The following is a 10,469-nucleotide window of genomic DNA, read 5'->3' as shown; positions in this document are numbered from 1 at the left end:
TCTGTTTCTTGGTTTGCCTCTCTCTATCTAGTTTTCCTTAGTTCATTTTTTTCATTTCATAAATTCTACATATGAGTAACATGATGTGGTATTTGTCATTCTCTAACTAACTTATTTTGCTTAGCATTATGCTCTTTAGCTCTACCTATGTTGTTGCAAATGGCAAGATTTCATTGTTTTCTTTGGCTGAATAATATTCCATATGAATATAAATATATTTTCTTTATTCATTCATCTGTTGATGGACACTTGGGATAGTTCCATAGTTTGGCTATTGTAAATAATGCTGCAATTAACATAGGAATGTGTATATCTCTTAGAATTAGTGTTTTTGTATTTTGGGGGTAAATACCCATTAATACAATTCCTGGACCATAGGTTAGTTCTAGTTTTAATTTTTGGAGGAACCTCCATACTGGTTTCCACAGTGGCTGTGCCAAGTTGCATTCCCACCAGCAGTTCCTTTTTCTCCACATCCTCACCAACATTTGTTGTTTCTTGTGTTTTTTATTTTAGCCATTCTGAGAGGTGTCAGGTAATATCATTTTGTGGTTTTGATTTGCATTTCCCTGAGGGTGAGTGATATTGAGCATCTTTTCGTTTGTCTAATATCTGTATGTCTTCTCTTGAGAAATGTCTGTTCTTGTCCTCTGTCCATTTTTAATTGGATTATTCATTTATGGATATTGTGATATATATGTTCTTTACATATTTTAGATATTAACCCTTTTCAGATATGTCATTTGCAAATATCTTCTCCCATTCAATAGCTTGTCTTTTAGTTTTATTGATTGTTTCCTTTGCTGTGCAAAAGCTTTTTATTTTGATGTAGTCCCAATAGTTTATTTTTGCTTTTATTTCCCTTGTCTCAGGAGACATATCTAGAAAAATGTTGCTTCAGCCAATGTCAGAGAGATTATTGCCTATGCTCTCTTCTAGGATTTTTATGGTTTCAGATTTCACATTTAGGTCTTTAATCCATTTTGAGTTTATTTTTGTTTATGGTGAAAGAAAGTGGTCCAGTTTCCTTCTTTTGCATGTGGCCCATCAGTTTTCCCAACACCTTTTTGGTAAAGAAACTGACTTTTTCCCATTGTATTTCATTGCACCTTTGTCAAAGATTAATTGACCATATAATTGTGGGTTCAAACATATGTGTATTCTTAGGTTGAGATTTAATAGGATTACTAATTTCTGCCTTTTTTTTTTTTTTATCTTTAAGTGTGTGATAGTAAAGAAAATAACTAGTACATTTGGTCACATTGTGCTGATCTACTATTAAGGTGACAGCAGTTCTTCCTAGGACTCCTTTCAGTGAGACTATACCCTGCACTTATGAATTTCACAAGGTTTCTTAGTTTTGTTTTGTTTTGTTTTCCCTCCCCACTTAGGTGGGACAGGATGGATAAAGTTGGCTGAAGTTGAGTATTTCCCTTCCCTGGGGTCAGTTAGGCTCTGATAAAACCTATGCAAATTTGACCCAGTTAACTAGTTTCCCCTAAGGCCAGGCCTTGTTTAAAAAAAAAAAAAATCCTCTAGCCTATTGCAGAATGGTTCCTTTGCCCCTCCCCCTGCTGGAAGCTAAGAGGATTTTTCTCTGATACTTTTACTGTGGGAACCTACTCAAAGTTCTAGTAGTAAAACACAAAGGGTTTAAGTGGCAGAACCTTAATGATGGGTCCCCCTGGATTTTAAAATCTGACTTATCCACACTGAGCTTCCAGCAATTTGTCAGTTACAATCCAGATTTTCCTGCTCTGGCTCTGGTTCCCACTACAGTGTCTGTGCTGAGTCTTCTCTGTGACAACCTGTATTTGCCTGTCTGCCTCCTCAATCTTTGAGACTGTGTCTTGACCTCTCTTATGGATCCAAGGAAAGTTGATATTTCCTTTTGTTCATCATTTTCTTGTTAGAAGGAATGGTGACTTCTAAGATCCTTGCATGTACAATAGAAAACTGAAAGTTCCTCATCCCTGGTTTTATATCATCTGTACAAGATGAACCAAGTATTCATCAATAGAGGTATTCAGATTGAAGTTAATGGTGATATTAACATGACTACAGTAACGAACATGTTTGTACCATGGATTTTTAAAAATTTTACATGTATTTCATTCAAACCTCATAAGAATGTGAGTGTAATATAACATACTATTGTTATCTTCATTTTATGAATGAAGGATATGAGGTACAGAGAGTTTAAGATACTTGCCCAAGATCACAAAGTTAATAAGCAGCAATGAAGAATTGTCTTTCAGGCCCTTTTCTGGAAGTGAAGAAAGCATGTACTGGAAGGAAACATCTCCCAGGGATGGAAGCCCAGGACATCTGAAAGGATCCACTAACAGGAACAGCATATGGAAAGTTATTAAGCTTATGCTTTCCTGGATAGACACTACCAACTTCTCCCAACAATAGTTAGGTTGTAGTTATCTTAAAGTAGAAAATATCTGTATCATAAACACCCATTTTTAAGTTTTCATCATTTTCATTTTATCTTAGTTTGGTTTGATAAACTTAACCACAACCTCTGCTCTGGCTTTCCTAGTTGTCTGCTTGGCAGATGATCTTTTACTTGACCCCAGTCACTACCACCTTACTCAGTTATGTAAAAAATACAGACATATTCATGTGACTGTTCACTAAAAACTAGAGGAGAGGCCACATCACTACACATTGAAAGAAAAGACATACCATATCAAGCTCTGTGTGACTCCAGAGAATCACATATTTACTTACAAATATTAGAGAGTAACGTTTATGTGAATCTGTTCCCTCTAATCTGTGCATTAGAGGCACCTAGCCCGCACATAAATGCCCATATTCCTTTTAAATATTTCATCCCCATTCTGCAACTAAAATTGTTTGCCTTCCCATATATTTTGACCTTGAAGTATATCAGTTTTATAAGGATACTAGTAGGATTCAAATATAACTGTCATTTATTGAGTTATCTCTGATATACACACGCAAATTCCATCCCCATTTTCCCCTTCCCCATTTAACAAGTCCTTTGAAACTCTTCATGTCTAGCGACTCCTACTGTGACTTTATTGACATATCTTTTCTCATGTGTTCTTCTCATCAACCTTCAGAGGAAGAAACCAAGCCTCAGAGAAGTTGAGGGACTGACCCATAGTCATGTGATCGTAGCCTGAGTTTTGCCCCAAGCCATGCAAAAACAAATCCAGAGAAATATGAGAACAGAACCAAAAAGAATAGTACATAATATTCTAAATACTAGGTATGCCCTAATCTGTTTGAGTATAGTTAGGACAGGCTGGTCCCATTTATCCAGGCAAGCTGCTTTGGTATAGCCAGTAAACTGTATATCTGGAAATATGAAAGCACCTATGAGTTGATCTGAGCTATCTCTCTCTCAGCTATTAGAGGTTTTCTTTTCCCTGCAAACAACAATAAATTACAGTTAGAATATGTATGAACAGTATAGAGAAAGCATGTAGTACAAATGCTTCCATCCTCTTTTATGTAATTTATCATGGTTTTCTTTTCCATTGAGCCCTGAGGTTGCTTCAATATTCTTCTTAACACAGGACTCCAAGCACCACTACCAATTGATCACAGTTAACAATTCAAGATGAAAGCAATTTTCTTCTCTGGTTTAAAGTAAGTCTTCATCATTATAAACAGGTCAAGTACTATTTTTGTTTTTAGAGAGATTTACATATTAAAAGACCACATGTGTGATCTGTGTATGTTTAGGATCACGTAGATGCTCATTATCATAAAGGAAATAGTCTGACACCATGTAAGAGGTAGTTCAGTACATACACAGCCTGGGTAAATTTTCCATTACCAAACAGCATCTGTGCCCTCTTATCAGAAGTTAAATGCAGCCACTTGCCACTTGTTTTCCTTCTATGCCCTTCAGTAAAGGAAGGAAGGTGAGAATCAGAACTGTATACCACTGGGATCCAGAGAAAATAAGTCATACACACCTGAGCACTATGAGCTCCAACCTAGACATCTTCTCTTGCTCACTCATCCGCCCTTGCCTGTATACCCAAAAGACACAAGGAGAGAGTTGAAGTCTTGAAGGAGCTCCCCAGAAGAAATCCTTTAGCAATACTAGCTGGAGTCTTAATCAACTGACAAATTCCCTCAGGCTTTTTAGAAAAGTTAGGCAAGGTCTGAAGATAAACCTCTAATAAAAATTAAGGTGATTATTCATTGCAGTACAATAGGAGAATCAACATTTCCTGGTAGACAGCAGGGAGTGGTATACCCAACAGCTGTGCACTAACATTGAAGCTCTCCCATGGGTGTTTTCAAGCCTCAGTAGGACAGTGATAAGGGGAATGTGTAGCTTTTGATAGCTCAGGTGAGTCGGTCAAAACCAAAAAATCACACTTCAAAGGGTTGTCTGCATTAAGAGAAGCACAACAAAGGAGGAGACGAGAGAGGGCAGCCCTACACTACCAACTGTATCATGGAAGCCCTTCTTATCATTCTGCTCCAGTCCCTGTGATTATGAGGAGGGAGTGAATGCATCCACTAATCAGGGCAGTGTGGTGTGCTATTCACAAGCTCATAACTGGCAGTAAAACAGAAAGGCCCATGTCTGCTCTGCTGAGTAATTTCCACACTGAGGCCCTGAGCAGAGATGTCGTGTCATTTGTAACATCTGCCTTGGCATCCAGGAGCCAAAGTAAGCTAGTTAGGGAGTTTCATTGCTTCTTTCTCCCTCCTCTTATGACAAGTCTAAAGGAGTCAGGGTTATTTATTAAAAACAACAACAACAACAACAACAACCTCGTCTGAGCTCTTCAGAGAATTGTCGTTTTGGTGCAGGTGAGACGGAAGAGTGTACCAAAGGCTAGGGAGACACACTGACCCATTATTTACCCAGCAAAGAAGGGAGAACAGCATCAGGTGTGGATGGAGAAACTTTCAAGCATCAAAGCAGGAACTGGGAGATGGGGGCAAGGGGATGGTCTTCATAACGGCACAGGGGGTAAGACTCAGTCTTCAAGCCTCATTAGTTTTCTGGCTCCTCACAATTTCTTGGATAGTGAGAATGGATTATTATTTTATATATATATATATATATATATATATATATATATATATATATGAGAAATGGCAGAACCCAATACCAACTGCTAACTGCAAGTGTAGTTGGCATGTAACTGGCCTTAACCTTTTCTAATTACCCTAAAACCAAGGTCCTAGACTACCTCTTAATATGCATACAAATTACCCAGGGTTCTTATTAGAATGAGGATTTTGATTCTGAAGTTCTGGGGGAGACTGTCTACAGCTTCCAGGTCATATCTATACTGGTGGTCTGCCCCTTGCCCTCCTCTGGAGCGAAGTACTGTGAAACACCTTTCCAGGCCATGGCAGGGTTTCTTTAAAAGCCTTTACATGTTTTCCCCTTGTTACTATGACTTCTCTTTGAAAAAAGAGGAAGCAAAAAGGTCTCAAGTGCACAAAAATCACATAATGCAACAGTGAGTCTCATTCCTCAAGTGGATGGGAGAAACAAAGCAGACTCCATCCAGGTTTAAATGGGTATAGATGATCATTTTCTAATGAGTTTGAGGGTGAAGTAAATCTGTATTAGATATAATGCCCAAGCCATACACCTGTGCAACAAATTGCATATCTAGAGAGCCCAGAGAAATTGGAGAGTAGAAATATGGAAGCTCTTAACAATTTGCCACTTAAGAAGTATGTCCAAGTAACACAAGGAGAATCAAAGCCATTAGCCAGTCTACCTAAAAATTAAAATTAAATCCCAGGGACCTTTTATTACAGTTTCTCTTGGCCTTGAACCATATCGTGACTACTGACTCTTTTTTGGTACAGGGCCCTGAAGTATATACAATAGAACATACAAACTGTGAAGAAGACATAGAATATGACATCAAGAAGCCTGCTGAAAGGCTAGGGAATGGAGTACCTAATACACATTTTTCATTTGACATATTTCCATTTTTGTACTACAAAATTTTTGCAGGGCAATTATTGTTTCAGTATTTCCTAAAAGGCTGGCTACATATAACAGCCAGTGCTATATTAAAGGTTTGCTGCACCAGGATTGCCAAATAATAAAAATTTTAATCACATTTTTACCAAATGATCCCACACTGAAATGGTTTTCAACTTTTCCATTACCCTTTCTATATCCCAAATACTACGTGTTAATCGTGCATGGGTTCTGCCTCATAGCTTCTCTGAGAAGTTCATCAGTATTTCTCTTTCCATTTTACAGATGGGAGGACTGGGCAGAGAGAAGTTAAGTGACCGCCCAGAGCAAGAGCTGGAATCAGAGACTGCCCAGGCCCTCTACTCTCATCCTTAACCACTGAGACATCCTGGCTCTGTCACTCTGACTTCCTGCACACACCAGGCCTGCCAACTACTTTAACAGCCAGTGACAGACGAATCATTATGAGCTGCTATGTAGGGAAAAGAAAATATAAGCCAGATTCTCATCCTATATAACTCTAGGGGAACTTTAAATTGCCAGATGTCAATCTGGAACCTTTCCTGAGTGCTAAGCTCTCATGCACAGATGGGAAAGCACGATTCCCTATAGAGGGTTGAACTTTAAGGATATACTCAAGGTAGACCTCAAGTCCAGAACACAGGAATGGCACATCGCTCTCCATGGGTTGAAAGTGGCCCCTTGCTAGATGTCTTTTAACATTTCCAGAGTCCAAATCTCATCTCCTGAGATGCTCTATCCAGCTCATTTGCCTGTGAGTCAGAGCATGGTGTTGGAAATATAATGGGCTTTGTTGTTGTCATACTTGGATTTGTATCTTGTCCCTACCTCGCATTAACTGTGCGACATTGGACAAGCTATTGGACCTTGCTGGACCCCACAGTCCTCAGGTTTCAAAATTTAAAGCTTCTGGAAGCATTTTCACAGTGATACCATGAGAGTTAAATATGACCACACAACTGATAAGCTGCTGGTACATAACAGACAGCAAATGCCCTATTCTCTCATTCTTTGTTAATATTCATGGAAAAAATATCTGGAAATATTTGACAAAGAAAAATAATGCTAATATATTAATCCCATTTAATAAGTATTCGCTCAGGGTCAAAAACGTATCAACAAGTTATCTCATAAAGAAGCAAGGTAATTGAGATAAATTAACTGGAAAAATAGAATACCAAAAAGGGGTTAGTTAATTGTCCTCAAATAAATGAACTGTTTTCATTCAATAAATTATGGCTTCCTATTAGTTTTCACCTCTACTGAAAGACGCAGTGAAATGTGTTCAGAATCAAGTAACGCATGAAGAAAAAGCCTCCTAATAATAATGGTTAAATCTGGAAATTTTTCTAGAGAGAATTCCCAGAGATTTATGGAAAGGCAGATATATTCCCATTTTCGGCCAACAGAATCAATGAAAACCTGGAGTTACAATAACATTCTTAAATAATATATGACAAATAGAGGGAGTTGTTCAATTAATTAGAAAAGTATGAGTAAGAAGAAAGGATTCACAGAGATTGTCTAATATTGAGAAGAGAGAACAAGAGTAATGATATTGTAACTAGCCCTTGACCTCATGTCAAAAAAGGGGATGGTGAGTTATTCTATAACTAATCTCCTTACCTTAGATAAAGTATATATTTGGTCTTCAGTCTCCTCATATAAATGGGATTGTTGAGTTAACTTATTTCTAGGATAACTTTAAGGAGTTGGTTTTTCTCTGATTTAAAAATGTGTCTAGCATTACAAAATAAGAGGACATTTTTATACTTTTTTTAGAATCAGACATACTTTGCAAAATGAAGTATGTCTGTAATATAAATTTCCATCTATCTAAAATGACCAAACTACTCTTCAGTCAGGCAAGATGATGGATTCAAGGTCGTGGTGCACAGCACATTGCATCTATGCCTGCCACCACATTCAATAAAACTTTCCAGAATAAAATAATGTACAACCAGATAATCTCAGACATTAGCTCTGCAATTTGATCAAGTATCCATTGAGCAAACCTACTACATGGCAGCCAGTATATTTATTATTTGTAGTGGTATTCGGATATGAGATGAGTACCCAATCTAATTCTTTCAAAGTAATTTACTTCCATTCACTCTAGAATTTTCCCAGTACTCTCAAAGGCAAATGAAATGGGGTGATTTTGGATAATAGAGTAAGAGCTGCAAAGGACTATTTGCTGACCTTGGTCTGCACGTTTGTCTCTTCCGTGGCAGATACTCTTAGGGAGAAAAGTCAGGATGAACTGGAGGATTTGTAAGATTCTGAAAGTAGAGGAGACCTCTCTCAGCCTTTAGGGAGTGGGATGTTGGAGCAGCAAAGCAAGTCACATTACCTATGTTAACTTGGAGAAAAGAAAATAAATTTTCTATTACATGTAGGCATGTAGACCTTGTTAATAAACAATCACTAAATTGCTAATAACTCTGCCTATGCTGAAAAAGGTGAAACGGACAAGGATGAACAGGAGAGATGTCTGCAAGTAGGTTTTCATGGACATTTGACATGCAGACTGATTTTCAAATGCTTTGACTCAGAGGACTCAGAAAGTAAAGGCAAGGAACAAGTAGGTGTATAGGGCGTCATTTGAGTGGGTGAGTGAGTCATCCCATAGGTTCCTTTCCTGCAAATGGTATTGTCACAGCGTCTGCTTAAGTTATTTGATCCAAGCTTTAAAAGGAAACATAGCAAGTCTTCCTTTCAGAAAGGAGAGCCTCAGGAGTTGAACAGAAATTACGGTTTCTTTTCATCAACATTGCTACAAGCCTTACTGCCACCAGCACTAATTACTGCAGCTCACAAACCCTGTGCTCCTTCTTCAGTTTTAAGGCTTCAAGAATACTCAACGCTAAACAGTGGAAATCAAACACTGATGTCGGCTTTTTGCTCTCATTTTAAGATGCATTATATAAAAGGGAGAATCCTTATCTGGAGCTACAGGTTTTAACACACCATACGTCTAAATTAGACCTCTCTTTGAAGCTTAGTAACAGAAAGGTAGATGGGAACACAGAGCTGAAAGCGCTGCAGTACCTGTGGTGTTAAGGGGGTTAGACAAAGATGAGCATGATCGGAAAGGCTGTGGACACTAAACAGCTGTGTTTATTTGGGGAAGAAATGTCCATTGTTGAGAATGGTTCCTTGAGATTCATTCCTAGGAATGAGGTCCATCAGGAAGTCAGGTTAGCTCTTCCTGGGAGGAAAAGATTTCCCCTCATGAGAAAAAAATAACTCTTTTAATCACGAAGCTGTTGAAGGTAGAATTGCAGCAAGTGTTAAACAAAAGAATTGCCCGTCATCTGACATTTGCAATAATACTCTTTAGCCTCTTCTTCCTCTGTGACAGCATATCCTTCTGTCTATATACTTCTCATAATTTCCATGTTCCGTACTCATCATCTCTCTACTGGTCTGTTCTCTTTCCTACTCGTTATTCATTATAACTTTATTTCAGAGCCTGCTTTAGAAAAAATGTCAATATATATGTGTTGCATAGATACTTTGCTGCTTTTCATTTTTAAGATTCATTTTAATTCTAAAGACAACAAAATATTACAGAGTTAAGAATGTAGAGGGACTAAATCATCCATAACCTCACCACTCTAAGCAGCAAATACTATTTTGGGAAATGAATACTTTTTGGAGGAAAAGCAAATCTAAAATTAAATATCATTTTACATCTTTAGGTAGAAAACATAAAATCATTCTCAGAGCGTTTTTAAAAATATATTTCCTATATTTAAATTTCCTTAAAAGCCATAACACTTCATCAAGATGTCTTAAGTGGGTGAAGATGATCTCATTTAGCAGATGAGGAAAAAGAAAGAGAGCTTCGTACAACTGTTTCAATGACAAAGAATGGATTAGATTTAAAATGATCCTTCCAGTTCAGGCTCAAATGGTGGTGACATACTTTCACTGCATGGGCTGAGAATGGGTTTAGAATTGTTTCTTGTATCAAAAGGTTGTACTGAAAATTGCCCTGAAAATATTTTCTAAATTGTAGGCCTGATGAAAATTCTTTGAGGGATATGTTTTTATTTATTTATTTATTTTTTTATCAGACTCCAGTTTTCCAAGGTGAATATAAGAACAAAGAATATCCAAGGAGCATCTGGACTCTTCAGACTTGAGATTCATATGCATTTCATTTTCTCCATATTGGCAGGTAAGATCACAGGATTGTGTTTTCCAGAGGCATTATACAACACTTCATGAGCAGTGTAGACAATTGTAATCTGACTGTACATTTTTCTTAATTTAGAGTTGATGTGAAAATAGTGGATATTATTAAGCCAGTAGTAAGCTAGATATTTTAAAATAAGATTTTTTTTTTGCTCTTGTACTCTAAAATGAAAACAAGAAAAAATCCCCAAAATGAATTTTTAATGTTTCATTTGCCCAGAGCATTGTGGTTACTATAAATAAAACAGTTAAACAGATATGATTTCTAAACTCCTGGAGTTTGGTGAAGGTA

The 10,469-nt window shown here is 37.4% G+C and overlaps 1 long non-coding RNA gene across 1 annotated transcript; it reads left to right on the top strand.

Annotated features, from left to right (window-relative positions):
* The first annotated feature begins 3,551 nt into the window (after nucleotides 1-3,551).
* Nucleotides 3,552-10,165, top strand: LOC119872982. The gene is made up of 3 exons (XR_005362814.1): nucleotides 3,552-3,627; nucleotides 6,239-6,728; nucleotides 10,057-10,165. It is a non-coding gene; the product is annotated as an uncharacterized LOC119872982 (long non-coding RNA).
* The last annotated feature ends 304 nt before the right edge of the window (nucleotides 10,166-10,469 follow it).

The sequence above is a fragment of the Canis lupus genome, chromosome 8 (assembly GCF_011100685.1).
Source record: "Canis lupus familiaris isolate Mischka breed German Shepherd chromosome 8, alternate assembly UU_Cfam_GSD_1.0, whole genome shotgun sequence".
In the NCBI taxonomy this organism is placed as follows: Eukaryota; Metazoa; Chordata; class Mammalia; order Carnivora; family Canidae; genus Canis; species Canis lupus.
Note: the sequence above shows the minus strand (reverse complement) of the source record. Positions and strands in the feature narration are given on the sequence as shown.